The sequence below is a fragment of the Nicrophorus vespilloides genome, unplaced genomic scaffold (genome assembly GCF_001412225.1).
Source record: "Nicrophorus vespilloides isolate i.1.1-1 unplaced genomic scaffold, Nicve_v1.0, whole genome shotgun sequence".
Classification (NCBI taxonomy): domain Eukaryota; kingdom Metazoa; phylum Arthropoda; class Insecta; order Coleoptera; family Silphidae; genus Nicrophorus; species Nicrophorus vespilloides.
The window spans coordinates 90,411-108,230 of NW_017097324.1; the positions used below are offsets into that span (position 1 = coordinate 90,411).

Sequence of the window (17,820 nt, forward strand, 5' to 3'; positions counted from 1 at the left end):
AGAAAAATGTTAATAATTAGTTAACTAATTAAATAAAGAAAAGTCTAATTGATCTATTTGTTTTTGAAAATCTAGGAACGTTTAAAACAATTGAAAAAAAAATGAATTTCAGTCATTAATTAAGTTTACGTAACAATATTTATATAAAGAAATGCTCAATGCTCAACTTTTTATATAATTAAAAAAAATATAGAAATGTTGATAGATTTTGATTTAATTAAGTAATTGAACTAAGTTTTTTGAAAATCTCGAAATTTTTTAAATAATTGAAAAAAATCGATCATATCAAAATATGCATAATAGAAGACAGCTTTTGATGTGGTTAAATAAATTGTTAACTAATTAAATAAAGAAAAATCTAATTGAACTATTTTTTAAATCTAGAAACATTTAAAACAATTGATAAAAAAAGATGAATTTCTGTCATTAATTAACATAACGTTACAATTGTTATATCAAAACATGCTCAATGCTTAACTTTTCATATAATAAAAAAAAATATATGCAGAAATGTTGATAGATTTTGGTTAAATTAAGTAAAATTGAATTGAACTAAGTTTTTTGAAACTTTCCAAAAATTGAAAAAAATCGATTATATCAAAATATGCACATTAGAAGACAGCTTAAAAAAAACTATATAGAAAAGTTGATAGGTTTTGATTTAATTAAGTAAAATTTAATTGAACTAAGGTTTTTTGAAAATCTCTAAAATTTTGATGACAGAGTCACTAGATGACTGCTTTTGATGTGATTAAATAAATATAGAAAAATGTTAATTAATTGGAGTTAACTAATTAAAAAAGGAAAATCTAATTGATCTATCTGTTTATGAAAATCTGTTTAAAACAATTGAAAAAAAAAGAGATGAATTTCAGTTATTAATTAAGTTTACGTAACAATATTTATATAAAGAAATGCCCAATGCTCAACTTTTTATATAATTAAAACAAAATATAGAAATGTTGATAGATTTTGATTTAATAAAGTAATTAAACTTGAATTTTTTTGAAAGAAATAATCGATGGTTTCTAAATATGTACACTAGATCTGTCATCTAGTGATCTTTTGATGTGATTAAATAAATATAGAAAAATGTTAACAGATTTGGTGTTAACCAATTAAATAAAGAAAAATCTACTTGAACTAAATGTTTTGAAAATCTCGAAAAGTATCAAACAAATGTAAAAATCGATAAATCTCAGTCATTACATAATACATTTGATATCAAAATGTGCACACTTGATATATTATTAAAAAAAATATAGAAAAAATTGATAGATTTTTAAATATCGAAAATGAAATTTTTGGTAATATTTCAAATTCGAAAAAAAAAACTAAATAAATAATAAAGGAAAATTGAGTTTTTGTAATAACGTAATTGAATAATGAACATAGTTATAAGAAAAAAATATCATTTGACATATTACTCATTGGACAGTTGAGCAGTTGAAAGTGGGATGAGCGTGGCCTCCTACGTATAAAGATATCCAAAAAAAAAATCCGAAGAGAAAACGCGATTTCTGGAATCCCAATAACATAACAGCCTGTGGATTCGTTTGAAGTGAATTTTTAATATTCATAACTTCCCCGAACATCTTCAAGGCTGATATGTCTTTTCTTTTCTCGGTAACTTTTTATAGTCGACAACAAAACAAAAATGAAAAAGACAGAAAAAAACAATAAAAGAGGTCCTTCGAAAGGAATAAATGCGGTGAACGCGTTTTGTTTTTTGCACGCACAAAGCGATTACGCGATTTACGATGCAATTACTATAATGACTACGGCGCAGGATCATAGATCATCTCTCAGCAAGGATCAACTAAATATTTTGATAATCGAATAAAAAGGAAAGAACCAGTGCAAACACCGGAGGCGATCGCGCGCTAATTGGTTTCCAATGAACGAGTAGGATTACAAGGAATCCGTTCACTGCTCGGATTCTGCGAACTTTCTTCTTGTATATATATATACACATCAGGGTTTCTCAACCTTTTTTCTACATGGAATCACTTGGATACAAAAGGAGATTTCAATCAACCCTTAAATTGTGTATATTGTAATGAATCTTTAATGCAATTAAAAAAAAAATGTAAGTTTTTTGAAAATCTTGAAATTTTTGAAATAATTGAAAAAAATCGATCATATCAAAATATACATAATAGAAGACAGCTTTTGATGTGATTAAATAAATATAGAAAAATGTTAACAGATTTGTTGTTAACTAATTAAATAAAAAAAAATCTAATTGAACTATTTTTTAAATCTAGAAACATTTAAAACAAATGAAAAAAAAAGATGAATTTCTGTCATTAATTAACATAACGTTACAATTGTTATATCAAAACATGCTCAATGCTTAACTTTTCATATAATAAAAAAAAAATATGCAGAAATGTTTATAGATTTTGGTTAAATTAAGTAAATTTGAATGGAAGTAAGTTTTTTGAAACTTTCCAAAAACTGAAAAAATTTAAAAAAAATCGATTATATCAAAATATGCACATTAGAAGACAGCTTTTCATATAATTAAAAAAAAACTATATAGAAAAGTTGATTGGTTTTGATTTAATTAAGTAAAATTTAATTGAACTAAGGTTTTTTTGAAAATCTCTAACGAAATCTCCTGCGAACTTTCTTCTTGTATATATATATCAGGGTTTCTCAACCTTTTTTTTACATGGAATCACTTGGATACAAAAGAAGATTTCAATCAACCCTTAAATTTTGTATATTGTAATGAATCTTTAATGCAATTAAAAAAAATGTGATTTTTGTGGTTGATGTTTTTTTCTTAGTATTAATTTTAATTAATTTTAAATCACTGCGTTCTGATAAATTTAATTCATATTTTTTTGGTAATATAACATTCGGAAGAAATAACTCTACTAAAAATGTCCAGTAGGACGATATAATTATATATTTGGACGATATAATTTTTAAAACTTGAAGTATCAAAAAACTTTTTTTTATATTTTATACATCGAGAAATGAAAACTTACCACTTTTTTCAATGTAGGAGTTATTTCTGCCACACTCTGTAATAACTGAGAATTAGGATAATCTAAAAAATAATGCTTTGCAGATATTTATGGATCTGGAATATATTTTTACGAATGTCTTTGAAATTGCAAAATTTGGCTAATTCACAAAAATTGATTTTAGATTGAAAATTCTATTTTAATTCAATTAATTAATCTTACAAGGATAAATGAATATTGGCTGTGTCGATTTCCAATGATTTTATAATTCAAGACATCTAAATTTTCTGGCGTTAATATTATCTCATTTCTTTCGAAATATCTGATTTCCAACTGAAAGTTTAATTTATTATATCTGAAAAAGAAGTAGTATAATTAACAAAAGCATGTGTCTAAACTGTAAATACAGTTTAGCCATCTTAACGGTAGGTTTTTGATGCAGGCAGCTCGAAGAAGCCTGAAGATCGAGTGGTGACAAAATGACAAAAGGCAATGATATAGTTTTCCCTGCAAGAAGTGGTTCTATTCATAGAAACAGTGGTAGTCAGTTGGTGTATGGTTTGGGGAATTCGGTGAGTGATAGAGAGTTTCTAAGTCCAGCTATTGCAGTTTCAGCAACGTTATTCATGCGACTTGTTATAAAATAGTGATTTTATATAGCTTTTAGTTATAATAATGGAAAAATAATTGGTAATACAGGTGAACGTCTTTTTACGCCGTGGTTACGTACCTACAAAAGCCGTCGCAAATCGAATCGGCGTAAAATGAACCATTATTTACAGTGAGGTAACTATAGGGTTTAGAACTATATAAGTGTAAAATCAGCAATTAATAAGCGTTATTTAAGGAATCGGCGTAAATCGAACCGGCGTAAAATGACGTTTATCTGTATTTATTTTAAAATTACGATGTTCCAAATTAATGATATTTCTGTTGTTGAATACACTTCACTAATTTGTATATTCGCACTTCAATTGCGTTACTCAATGCTATTCGCATGTAATAGTCTATTCTGTCTACTCTGTAATTGATGTTAAAATTTATATAAAAAAATGTATATTTTTGTCCTTTATTTTTTCCTTTCTTACTATATTTTAATTATAAAACTAATACAACATAAAATTTAGATAAAAAAGAACAGTTTCTAAATATGTATAATATTTACAGTTTTCTAAATTGAAATTTCTGGAATTGATGTTAAAGTTAATATAAAAATGTATATTTTGTCCCTTTTTTGTCATTTCTTAGTATATTTTGATAAATGACACACTAAAAGAATTGTAAAACTAATACAAAATTACATTTAGACAAAAATACAGATACTAAATATGTATAATATTTACAGTTTTCTAATTTGAAATTTCTGGAATTGATATTAAAATTAATATAAAAATGTATATTTTGTCCCTTTTTTCTGTCGTTTCTTAGTATATTTTCATAAACGACCCACAAAAAGAATTGTAAATCTAATGCAAGTGCAATTTAGACACAAATGCAGACAATAAATATATATAATATTTACAGTTTAATAATTGAAATTTCTGTAATTGATGTGAAAATTTATATAAAAATATATATTTTATCCCTTCTTTTGTCATTTCTTATATTTTATATAACTTCTAGTTATAATAATGAAAAAATAATTGGTAATACAGGTGAACGTCGTTTTACGCCGTGATTACGTTCCTACAAAAGCCGTCGCAAATCGAACAGGCGTAAAATGAACCCATATTTACAGTGAGGTAACTATAGGGTTTAGAACTATATAAAAGTAAAATCAGCAATTAATAAGCGTTATTTAAGGAATCAGCGTAAATCGAACCGGCGTAAAACGACGTTTATCTGTATTTATTTTAAAAATACTATGTTCCAAATTAATGAGATTTCTGCTGTTGAATACACTTCACTAATTTGTATATTCGCACTTCAATTGCGTTACTCAATGCTATTCGCATGTAAGAGTCTATTCGAAGTCAATTCAATATTGAGAATAGTGAGCAAGTGCAATTAAACGGACATTCCTTCCAAATATGTATTCAAAAATGGTACCAAACTATTTTTCTTGAAAAATGAATTAAAACTTAAATCCTTTATCAATTCAAGAATTGTATTAGATAATGTTTATGTTCTTTATCAAATTCACAATTATCTTTAATCATTTGAGAATAATTTGGAAAAATTTCAAAAACAATCTAATCCATTTCATCGCCTCTATTTAATCTCGAATGGAAAACATGTTGTGTTGATTTCTTTGCATTGATAAATCTAGTTGGTTTAGAATGGAGAAGATGTAAGAAAGTTTTGCAAACCATTTTTTTTGTCGTCAAAATTTACAAATTTCATTTGTCAGTAATTTCAATATTTCTCGAAAAATAAGACAATATAATTGCTATAGTGTAGAAATCTTAAACCTAGACTTATAGAAATCTTCCGGTTAAGAAGACCCTTTATAAAAACCACGTTGGGAACCCCTGATGTGCACGTTTGAGTTTTCATTTTCGGTTTTTGTTTGTTTTGTTTTGCTTTTGGCTCGGGTCACTCGAAATATGCACGCGTCGTCCGGCCTAGAGAGTGTGGAGGAGGCCAACCTTCTGGATCGTGTGTTCATTGCAAGAAACAAACAAACAAACAAACGAAACAAAAGAGGAAACGAGAAACGAAAACAAAACGGGCGCGCGAGCAACAAACGTTTCAGGTTCATCGTTTGCGAGGCTTCCCTTTTGCGACCGAGCCAAGGTTCGGAAGCTTATCGATCGATTGGCGCAACCGAGATTCGTGCGAGGCGGCGGAGGAGAGCGATTTTAGTATTCCGGCCGTGGCGAGGCTATGTAACAGGAACGCACTTTGCATACAGAAAAGAGCAGTTTTTTGATAAGGGGGAATAAAAAAAAAATCTGAAAATTAAGTAAAAAAAAATCGGTGCAGATCGTATTGCCGATAACCAACAGTATCAAAATCCCGACATTATCAAAAAAAAACCCGACAACCATAAACTCAGTATCAAATATTGATAAAAAAAAAACTAGTAATAATAAATGGACGTAAATATTATTGCGATCCAATTAAGTAAAATCAAGAATAAAAAAATGATCAAGAAAGAGAAGAAGAAAAAAACGGTTCTGTTGATTAAGAAATAATTCCGGACTGGATGGAATGCCGGACCGGGGCATAAATAAATTTAGAACGGCGAGTTTTAACGGCCGGCCCCATAAAACATCATCATCATCATCATCGTGATCCTCGTCATTATTACCTAAGGAATGCCGGCGTTTTATTGCTCGTAATAAACGCACTTGGACGCACTGGCCAATTCCAGGACGAATATTCACACATTCCTAGGATCATCTCGCAATCTTGGCAAGCGAAAAAAAAAAACATAATAACAATAATAAATAAATATATAAATAAATAAATAAAATTGACTCGTGCTGATGATGATATAACACTCAATCATAATGATACGTTCGCGTTGCGGTTTGATTTATCTGGAATCATTTATAATAAATCATGGGGAAAATGTATCCGTTCTAAATATAGTGTTTAAGGAGTTTTTTTTTGTTCTTTTCTTATTAGTGTGAGGCGATTTTTCGTCTCGGGTTCGTCGCCTGACCGATCGTTCGCTATTCCTCGCTGCATTTTTGTCGATGCACACTCGTTAAGACAGGAATTCCTTTTCTCAATTTGCATTTATATTGCTTCTTAATTATATACCAAAAAAAATGTATATTTTGTCCTTTTTTTTTCTTTTCTTACTATATTTTGATAAATGACCCACAAAAAGAATTATAAAACTAATAGAAAATAAAATTTAGATAAAAAAAAAAACAGTTTCTAAATACATACAATATTTATACTTTTATAATTTGCAATTTGTGGAATTGATGTTAAAATTAATATAAAAAATGTATATTTTGTCCTTTCTTCCTATATTTTAATAAATGACACACTAAAAGAATTGTAAAACTAATACAAAACTACTTTTAGAGAAAAATACAGATAATAAATATATATAATATTTACAGTTTTCTAATTTGCAATTTCTGGAATTAATGTTAAAATTAATATTAAAATGTATATTTTGTAAATTTTTGTCCTTTCTTACTATATTTTGATAAATGATACACTAAAAAAATTGGAAAACTAATATATAATTACATTTAGACAAAAATACATATACTAAATATGTATAATATTTACAGTTTTCTAAATTGAAATTTCTGGAATTGATGTTAAAATTAATATAAAAATGTATATTTTGTCCCTTTTTTTGTCATTTCTTAGTATATTTTGATACATGACCAACAAAAAGAATTGTAAAACTAATACAAAATTACTTTTAGAGAAAAATACAGTTAATAAATATATATAATATTTACAGTTTTCTAATTTGCAATTTCTGAAATTGATGTTAAAATTTATATATAAATGTATATTTTGTTCTTTTTTTGTCATTTCTTAGTATATTTTAATAAATGGCCCATAAAAAGAATTATATAACTAATACAAAATTAAATTTAGATAAAAAAAACAGTTTCTAAATACATACAATATTTACAGTTTTCTAATTTGCAATTTCTGTAATTGATGTTAAAATTTATATAAAAATGTATATTTTGTCCTTTTTTTGTCATTTCTTAGTATATTTTAATAAATGACACACTAAAAGAATTGTAAAACTAATAAAAAATTACTTTTAGAGAAAAATACAGATAATAAATATATATAATATTTACAGTTTTCTAATTTGCAATTTCTGAAATTGATGTTAAAATTTATATATAAATGTATATTTTGTTCTTTTTATCTTTTCTTACTATATTTTGATAAATAACACACTAAAATAATTGTAAAACTAATACATAATTACATTTTGACAAAAATACACATACTAAATATTTACAGTTTTCTTATTTGAAATTTCTGCAATTGATGTTAAAAGTATATTGTGTCCTTTTTTTGTCTGTAATTTTGAAAATTGAAAATACAATTAATCTATTTTTCTTCTCAAAATAATAATTTAAAATAATCTAAATGCATTCTTAATTAATTAACTACAAATAATATGTTTTGATTATTTTTATCTTAATATATTTTGATAAATTATCAAGAAAATTAATAGGCAGCTAAATTTCCTTATATAACATTGTATATTTTGATGCCAATGCATTTTATTCTCGTGATTCAATTTTTGAAAGAATTCATTGATGATCAATTACGGTGCTTTGCGTTGGTCCAGATTCTTTGGGAAAAGAAATGCCGTACTTTTTTCTTCATCGATTAGATTAATCTGTATTCCGTATCAATTAATGAAGGAAAGCAATTAGAACTGTAAATATAATCGGGTTATATTCAATACTGATTCGAGTTTCCTCTAAATTAACCGAATCATCGAAAAAAAAACTGTGTCATACACTTTTTTCTTCAATAGTTTACATTTCTTTGTGTGTACAATCAAAGTTATTTTATAATTAAAATAATTGGATTTTAAATTAGTTTTCTTTATTGTCCATTTACCATAGTTTCTGTTACTTAAAATACTTCAATCAAGAATTAGAAGTAAAATTTTATGATTTTTTTTTTACTTTAATTTTTACGTGCTTTACATTTATTCTAATGATTGTTATTTCCAGTTACCCGAATTATCCTAAAAAATTTGACACAAATATGTATTTTTTTTTCAAATATCTAAAGTTATTTTTTAATTAAAATAATTGATATTTAAATATACCTTTTTCTATGCTTTCCGAATTTCAATTTTACATTTTTTGCACTTAAATAATTTATTAGATAAACACATTCTAGGTAACGTTAATTAATTGGAAGTAAAATTTTATTATTTTTTTTCTTCAATTTTTTTTGTTGTTGTCTATAATAACGCTTATAATTTGATGTTAGCTATCATAAACAATAATTTGCCGTTAAGTATATTCAAAGTATATCATAATTTTGATCACATACATTTTCAAACTTAGTTTAGGAAATTAAAAAATTACTTTAAAAGTGGCCAAAGCCTATTTCATTAATGATAATGTCCAAAAGTGTGGCTCTTCAAACGTCTAAAGGCATTGATGAACGTAATTTTAATTATTTACTTGGTGTATCGCATGTGATCAATGAAAATGCAGATATTTGCGCAGGTGTTTATGCAAGTGTTCAATAAAAGACAGGTGTTTCTTAAAGTTAGATGTTTAATTAAACGCAGGAGTTTATTAAAGCAGGTGTTCACCCCCTTCAAGTAAACGCAGGTGTTTCTTATAGCAATTAAACCGTAGGTGTTCTATTAAATGCAGACAATTCTTATCGCATGTGATCAATGAAAACGCGGTGTTTATGCACGTGTTCAATAAAAACGCAGGTGATCAATAAAACGCAAGTGTTCACGTATGTGTTCCATAAAAACGCAGGTATTCAGGCAGGTGTTCAATTAAAAACAGGTGTTTCTTAAAGTTGGATGTTTAATTAAACGCAGGAGTTTATTATCGCAGGTGTTCACGCAGGGGTTCAAGTAAACGCAGGTGTTTTCTATAGCAATTAAAACGTAGGTGTTCAATTAAACGCAGACGTTTTTTATCCCATATGTTCAATGAAAGCGCAGGTGTTTATGTAAGTGCTCAATAAAAACGCAAGTGTTCACGTATGTGTTCAATAAAAACGCAGGTATTCAGGCAGGTGTTAAATGAAAGACAAGTGTTTCTTAACGTAGATGTTTAATTAAACGCTGGACTTTATTATCGCAGGTGTTCACGCAGGGGTTCAAGTAAATGCATGCGTTTCTTATAGCAATTAAAACGTAGGTGTTCAATTAAATGCAGACGATTCTTATCGCATGTGTTCAAAGAAATCGCAGGTGTTTATGCAAGTGTTCAATATAAACGCAAGTGTTCACGTATGTGTTCAATAAAAACGCAGGTATTCAGGCAGGTGTTCAATTGAAGACAGGTGTTTCTTAACGTAGATGTTCAATTAAATGCAGACGTTTCTTATCGCATGTGCTCAATGAAAACGCAGGTGTTTATGCAAGTGTTCAATAAAAACGCAGGTGTTCAATTAAAGACAGGTGTTTGTTAACGTAGATGTTTAATTAAACGCAGGAGTTTATTATTGCAGGTGTTCACGCAGGGGTTCAAGTAAACGCAGGTGTTACTTGTAGCAATTAAAACGTATGTGTTCAATTAAATGCAGACGATTCTTATCGCATGTGTTCAATGAAAACGCAGGTGTTTATGCAAGTTTTCAATAAAAACTCAGGTGTTTAGTTAAACGCAGATCTTTCTTATGGCATGTGTTCAATGCAAACGCAAGTGTTTACACATGTGTTCAATAAAAACGCAGATACTCAGGCAGGTGTTAAATTAAAGACAGGTGTTTCTTAACGTAGATGTATAATTAAACGCAGACGTTTCTTATCGCAGATGTTCACACAGGGGTTCAAGTAAACGCAGGTGTTTCTTATAGCAATTAAACCGTAGGTGTTCAATTAAATGCAGACCTTTCTTATCGCATGTGTTCAATGAAAACGCAGGTTTTTATGTAAGTGTTCAATAAAAACGCAGGTGTTCAATTAAACGTAGATGTTTCTTATCGCATGTGTTCAATGTAAACGCAAGTGTTCACTCATGTGTTCAATAAAAACGCAGGTTTTAATGTTCAAAGAAAATGCAGGTGTTTATGCAAGTGTTCAATAAAAACGCAGGTGTTTAGTTAAACGCAGATCTTTCTTATCGCATGTGTTCAATGTAAACGCAAGTGTTATTCATGTGTTCAATAAAAACGCATAATTGAACACACACATTAATTGAACTACTCAGGCAAGTGTTCAATTAAAGACAGGTGTTTCTTAACATAGATGTTTAATTAAACGCAGGAGTTTCTTATCGCAAGTGTTTACGCAGGGGTTCAAGTAAATGCAGGTGTTTCTTATAGCAATTAGGTGTTCAATCAAATGCAGACATTTCTTATCCCATATGTTCAATGAAAACGCAGGTGTTTATGCAAGTGTTCAATATAAACGCAGCTGTTGAATTAAACACAAGTCTTCACGTATGTGTTCAATAAAAACGCAGGTATTCAGGCAGGTGTTCAATTAAAGACAGGTATTTGTTAACGTAGATGTTTAATTAAACGCAGAAGTTTCTTATCGCAGGTGTTCAAGTAAACGCAGGTGTTTCTTATAGCAATTAAAACGTAGGTGTTCAATTAAATGCAGACGATTCTTATCGCATGTGTTCAATGAAAACGTAGGTGTTTATGCAAGTGTTCAATTAAAACGTAGGTGTTTTTCATCGCAATTACAATGCAAGTCTTCACACAGGTGTTCAATAAAAACGCAGGTGTTTTTTTATCGTAATTACAATCCAATTGTTCACGCAGGTGTTCAATAAAAACGAAGGTGTCCAATTAAACGTACTTTTTTATCGCAATTAAAACGCAGGTGTTCAAAAAGACAGGTGTTTCTTATTGCAGGTGTTCAAACAGGTGTTTAATAAAGTTAGTTTCATGTTTTATGCACATTTTTAAAATTAATGTAATATTATTTTTAATAACATGTAAATTTTTATACAACAAACTAAATTTTCAATAAATTTTATATGTAGCAAGGTTTTTGTATTTTTTTTTATTGTACGTGAATATTTCAAACTTTTTCATCGCATTAAACTTCTGTTTTATATCTCTTAAGAAACTAAGTTTTCATAATTCATAGATATTAAAGTTAAATTCCAAAGGGGAGAACTGCACTTTAAGTTCTGAATAAAACGTGGATATTCGTCAGGAAATGGATTGCATTCATACATTTTTCAACAACAAGAGATGCCGCCGCACACGGCTGGTTTTGAATGAGGGAAAATGTGTGCTCTGTGTGCGAGTGCATGGATAGTGTGGAATTATCGACTTTTGCTTAGGGTTTAAATGCACGACATACATGCCAGTATGTTTGCTCTGTACGTACGCTAGTATTAGTCATCATTTGTGATGTGTTATCGAATGTTGGATGGAATATCAGAGAAATATTAGCATGGAATGAGGGCGCCGTCAGACCGGCATCGCATGCATGATGCACCATCAACGAGCATACAAAATCTGCAGAGAAAAGGGTCGGAAACACATGGATATAAATATATGTTGAAAGAGAGAAGGAAAGGGTGAGTTTGCAGCGTTTTCAGCGATGAAAAATTACGCTGTTTTAAATGTACCTGAAAACCGTTCCGGAAGATTTATTCACGTCCCCGGAAACGCGACTCGAATGTAAAACTTTCATTGCGAATTTCCTTTTAGCAAGAACTTCTTTGTTTATTCTCATTTCTCTCTTCAGTTTCATTGTTATTATCCTATACGTATGTTCTGAAACTTTCAGACTTTCCGGAGAGAAAGAATGAAAAATCTTCATTGAAAAACTTTCATACAATATCGATTCTCCCAATTCATTCATTTAAGATTTACAAATTAATCAAATTTCATTAGGACTTCAAACAAACTTACGTAGATTAATCACTTAAAAATGTCCTGAAATAACAAAAAATGGCATTAATATCTAAAACTTTCATTACAAATATTTCTTTAGCAAGAACTACTTTGTTTATTCTCATTTCCATCTTCAGTTTCATTGTTATTATCCTATATGTACGTTCTGAAACTTTCAGGCTTTCCGGAGAGAAAGAATAAAAAATCTTCATTGAAAATCTTTCTGACAAAATCGATTCTCCCAATTCATTCATTTAAGATTTACAAATTAATCAAATTTCATTAGGACTTCAACCAAACTTACGTAGCTTAATCACTTAAACGAAATAACGAAAAAAGACATAAAAAACTAAAACTTTCATTGCAAATTTCTCTTTAACAAAAACTTCTCTGTTTATTCTCATTTCTCTCTTCATTTTCATTGTTATTATCCTATACGTATGTTCCAAATCTTTCAGACTTTCTGGAGTGAAAGAATGAAAAATTCTTCATTCAAAAACTCTGACATCAATACAAAATCGATTCTCCCAGTTGATTAATTTAAGATTTACAAATTAATCTAATATCATTAGGACTTCAACCAAACTTACTAACCTTAATTTCTTAAAAATGTCTTGAAATAACGACAAAAGACATAAAAATCTAAAACTGTCAATGCAAATTTTTCTTTTGCAAGAACTTCTTTGTTTATTCTCATTTCTCTCTTCAGTTTCATTTTTTATCCTGTACGTACGGTCCGAAACTTTCAGACTTTCTGGAGAGAAAGAATGAAAATTATTAATTGAAAAACTTTCTGACATCTATACAAAATTGATTCTTCCAATTCATTCATTTAAGATATACAAATTAATAAAATTTCATTAGGACTTTAATCAAACTTACGTATCTTATTTTCTAAAAAATGTCTTGAAATAACGAAAATAGGCATTCAAATCTAAAACTTTTAATGCAAATTTCTCTTTAGCAAGAACTTCTTGTTTATACTAATTTCTCTCTTCAGTTCATTGTTATTATCCTATACGTATATTCCAAATCTTTCAGACTTTCTGGAGAGAAAGAATGAAAATTCTTCATTGAGAAACTTTCTGACATCCAAACAAAATCGATTCTCCCAATTGATTCATTTAAGATTTACAAATTAATAAAATTTCATTAGGACTTCAACCAAACTTACGTAGCTTAATTTCTTAAATATGTCTTGAAATAACGAAAAAATGCATTAAAATCTAAAACTTTCAATGCAAATTTCTCTTTAGCAAGAACTCCTTTGTTTATTCTTATTTCTATTTACAGTTTCATTGTTATTATCCTGTACGTACGTTCCGAAACTTTCAGACTTTTTGGAGAGAAAGAATGAAAATTCTTCATTGAGAAACTTTCTGATATCCATACAAAATCGATTCTTCCAATTGATTCATTTAAGATTTATAAATTAATCAAATTTTATTAGGAGTTCAACCATACTTACGCAGCTTAATTACTTAAAAATGTCTTGCAAAAACGATAAAAGGCATTAAAATCTAAAACTTTTAATGCAAATTTATCTTTAACAAGAACTTTTTTGTTTATTCTCAATTCTCTAGTCAGTTTCATTGTTATTATCTTATACGTACGTTCCGAAATTTTCAGACTTTCTGGAAAGAAAGAATGAAAATTCTTCATTGAAAAACTTTCTGACATCTATACAAAATCGATTCTCCCAATTCATTCATTTAAGATTTTCAAATTAAATCAAATTTCATTAGGACTTCAAAGAAACTTACGTAGATTAATCACTTAAAAATGTCTTGAAATAACGAAAAAAGACATAAAAAACTAAAACGTTCATTGCAAATTTCTCTTTAACAAAAAATTCTTTATTTATTCTCATCTCTCATCAGTTTTATTGTTATTATCCCGTATGTATGTTCCGAAACTTTCAGATTTTCTGGAGAGAAAGAATAAAAAATTTTCATTGAAAAACTTTCTGACATCTATACAAAATCGATTCTTCCAATTCACTCATATAATTTGTTGCTTAATTTCTTCACGTCAATCATCAGAAATTCCCGAAATTCGTTTCTAATTAAACTAGGTTCGACAACCTGCGATTTCCTAATTAGTTATTCCGAACAAAAATGTACTTAAAATAAAACATAATTACCAATTATTCTCACGTACAGGTCGTTTTATTCGTTTGAACGTATTGCGACAACTCGACCTCAGAACATTATTGTTTTTCAAGTACAAAGTTTCAAGCGCATTCATTAATTATTCGACATTTCCACCTTCCACGTTTTTCCATAGTTGAGTCGCGAATAATTAAATAATCACAATTCCTTGACTGCTTTTTTTTCTGTTGTATTGGCTGTAACTATCAAACATTGACATTTTTCTTAATACAGGGATCCCCCGATTTACGAACTAGTTCCGTTTCAAAGGCTTCTACGTAAGTCGAATTTGTTCGTAAGTCGGTGGAATTTTAAAAATTTCAAAATATTCTTATCTTACCACACTTTCTCATGGTTTTTACTTTTATATCTGTTAAATTCCGTATTACTAAGTGCATAAATTTGAAAAAATAGATTAAAATAAACAAAATACTTACTTACAAATACTTTACAATGTAGTTATCACAATTACTGAATAAAAAACAACAATAGAAACGACATTAGAGCTTTAAGTAAAAATAATCATTTTTTAACAAAATCTAAGATATAATTTTTATCACTTTTAAAAGCGTTTTCCTATAACTCTAAAATTCTGGTCGATCTACTGAAGTTTATGATGACCGTGACCAAATCAGACAAATGAAATTCACTTAAATGTCTTGGAGTCATCAAAAATCTCGATATTCGCATGAATTGAAGATGATCCACTTAACAAAGCGAATCAGTAATTATAATATCCATTTCAAACGCATTGAAATCTTCACTTTTTTCAAACAAATCATCAATAGTGATGAAAAATAGATCGTCTACAATAACATCAATTGAAAACGATCATGATACAAGCGTGATGAACCAGTACAAACAACATCGAAAGCTGAATTGTATCAAAAAAGGTAATGCTATCAATTTAGCAGGATTACAAAGGTGTTGTGTATTTTGAGGCAAATCCATGGAACCAAACGATCAGTTAAGATGTTTACTGTCAATAACTAATGAAACTGGAGGAAGCAATCACCGAAATATGGCTTGAATTGGTAAATAGTATTTCATCAAAACGATGCAAATCCGTACACATCTGTGGTAACTTGTGGAAAATCATTGAAACTAGATTGGGCCCTGACCTTGCACCATAAGATCATTTGGTTCATGATTTTTTGCTTGAAGTTCTATGAGCTCAGAATCATGAAATTGTCAGAAAGATGTCAAGATGATTTAAGTTCATTATTTGTATATAAATGAATTTTATTTCATACAAAAAAACTGATATTTTCCAATATATACAAGAGTCGAAACATCATTACATTTTGTCGGTATTTTGCAAAATTTTACAAACGAAACTCTATGGTATTGTAATGGAAATTACAGTACATTATCACCTGGTTTAACGTATGCAAATTGCTTTGGCCGCGGCGTCAATTTCAGTCGTAATTCGAAATTCAAATTGGGAACCAATTAAAAATCGACCTCCGCGCACATTCAAAAACGTTTGCATTTTCCAAATTGACAATTTCTGTGAAACGCATTTATTAGCGTTTAAAATAGAATATTTCTCGAAAAAACTAATGAATATGTAAATGCAAAAAAACAATGTTAATTTGTCTTTTCATAAACGTATTAATCTGTTAGTGTAATTTAAACTTGCTACAAGATTTACAAATTAATATAATTAAATTGACGTAATTACATGTTTTTAGATTATGTAATTGTTAACAATTAGTTTATTTTATGATTAAAAACTAAGAGTTCCGTGTGAAACTTCACGCTTGGAATTATTTAACGATCGATGTATAAATTTATAAATAAAACCTTATCAAAACCGTTTCTTGCATCGATTTTAAACGCATTAATCAATATGGATATTTGATGTCGATGTTATAGATAACGAACGAATTATATCACTGATAAGATAAGATTGCTATTTTAACTTGGATGCACATTAGTAACTTGATTCGAATTGATCGTGAAAAAAACGACAGTCTCGAAATTTGACGTTCAAGGTCCTCCAGTCACACGTCTTCCTTTCATAATACCTAATGTTCCCATTCACGTTTCATTCATTTACAATTTATTGTTAATATTGAATTGCAAATCGCATCTTTTTTTTTTGTTATTTATTTTTAGAATGCGAAGAAAATGATTTGCGCTTTCGTTGGTTTAACAATCACGTAACAGCTGGTCGTTACGCAATCGCCGGTCTGTTATCAAACATTTATATAATCTTATCAGCCGAAATAGCTCAGTTGGGAGAGCGTTAGACTGAAGATCTAAAGGTCCCTGGTTCGATCCCTGGTTTCGGCAATTACTTTTTTGCTTTTGGATTATATAGTATGGATTAACATGCTAATCGACTTACGTGACCTTCAAACTTAAATATATGCGATTTTGGGTTATAAACATATCATTTTTTTTTTGAAGTTGCAAACTTTAAATACGAATTAAAATATTATAGATTTAATTCTTATGTAATTAATATTTTTGTTGTTTTACACAGATAAATATCAAGAAATAATAGAAATATTAATTATTTTGTAATTATTGAAAAATATTGCTAATTATGAATTAATGAAAAATTGTTACTTGGAAAAGCAGTGTTTATTTCGCATTTAAATGAATACTGTGAATACATTTTTTTTTTTCAAATTTAATAGAACTTTTGTGTTTAAATCATTGTTATACCACAGTAATATGTTTTTAAATGAATTTAATCACTTTTTAAATCATAAAATTCTTGGTAACAACAAACGAGAATTCAAAGAGTCAGTGAAAATATACAAATAGAAGTAAATTTTATGGACGTTTATTTTTATATGACATTGACAGATACGAAATAAATGACATTGACAGATAATATATTTTTCTGTCAAATGTCAAACAATAAAGTTACCACAATTTTTGTCATATTTTCGAATAAAAACTTATTATAAAATAAATTAAAAAAAAAAATTATTAAGTAATTAGATAATAATCTTTCATATATCAGTATTTTTAAGTAATAATTCTAAATAAATCCAAAACTTTTATAATCAAATTATCAATTCTTAAAAGTAGAAGTATATTTTAAGGACGTTTATTTTTTATGTGACATGAGATATGACATTGACTGATAATATATTTTGCTGTCAAATGTCAAACAATAAAGTTACCACAATTGATTATATAAAAAATATGATAATTTTTGTCATATTTTCTAGTATAAAATTATTACTTCAATAAAATTAAAAAATCACTAAAAA

The 17,820-nt window shown here is 28.2% G+C and overlaps 1 non-coding gene across 1 annotated transcript; it reads left to right on the forward strand.

Annotated features, from left to right (window-relative positions):
• Positions 1-16,812: 16,812 nt before the first annotated feature.
• Trnaf-gaa lies at positions 16,813-16,885 on the forward strand. Its single transcript has one exon. It is a non-coding gene; the product is annotated as a tRNA-Phe (tRNA).
• The last annotated feature ends 935 nt before the right edge of the window (positions 16,886-17,820 follow it).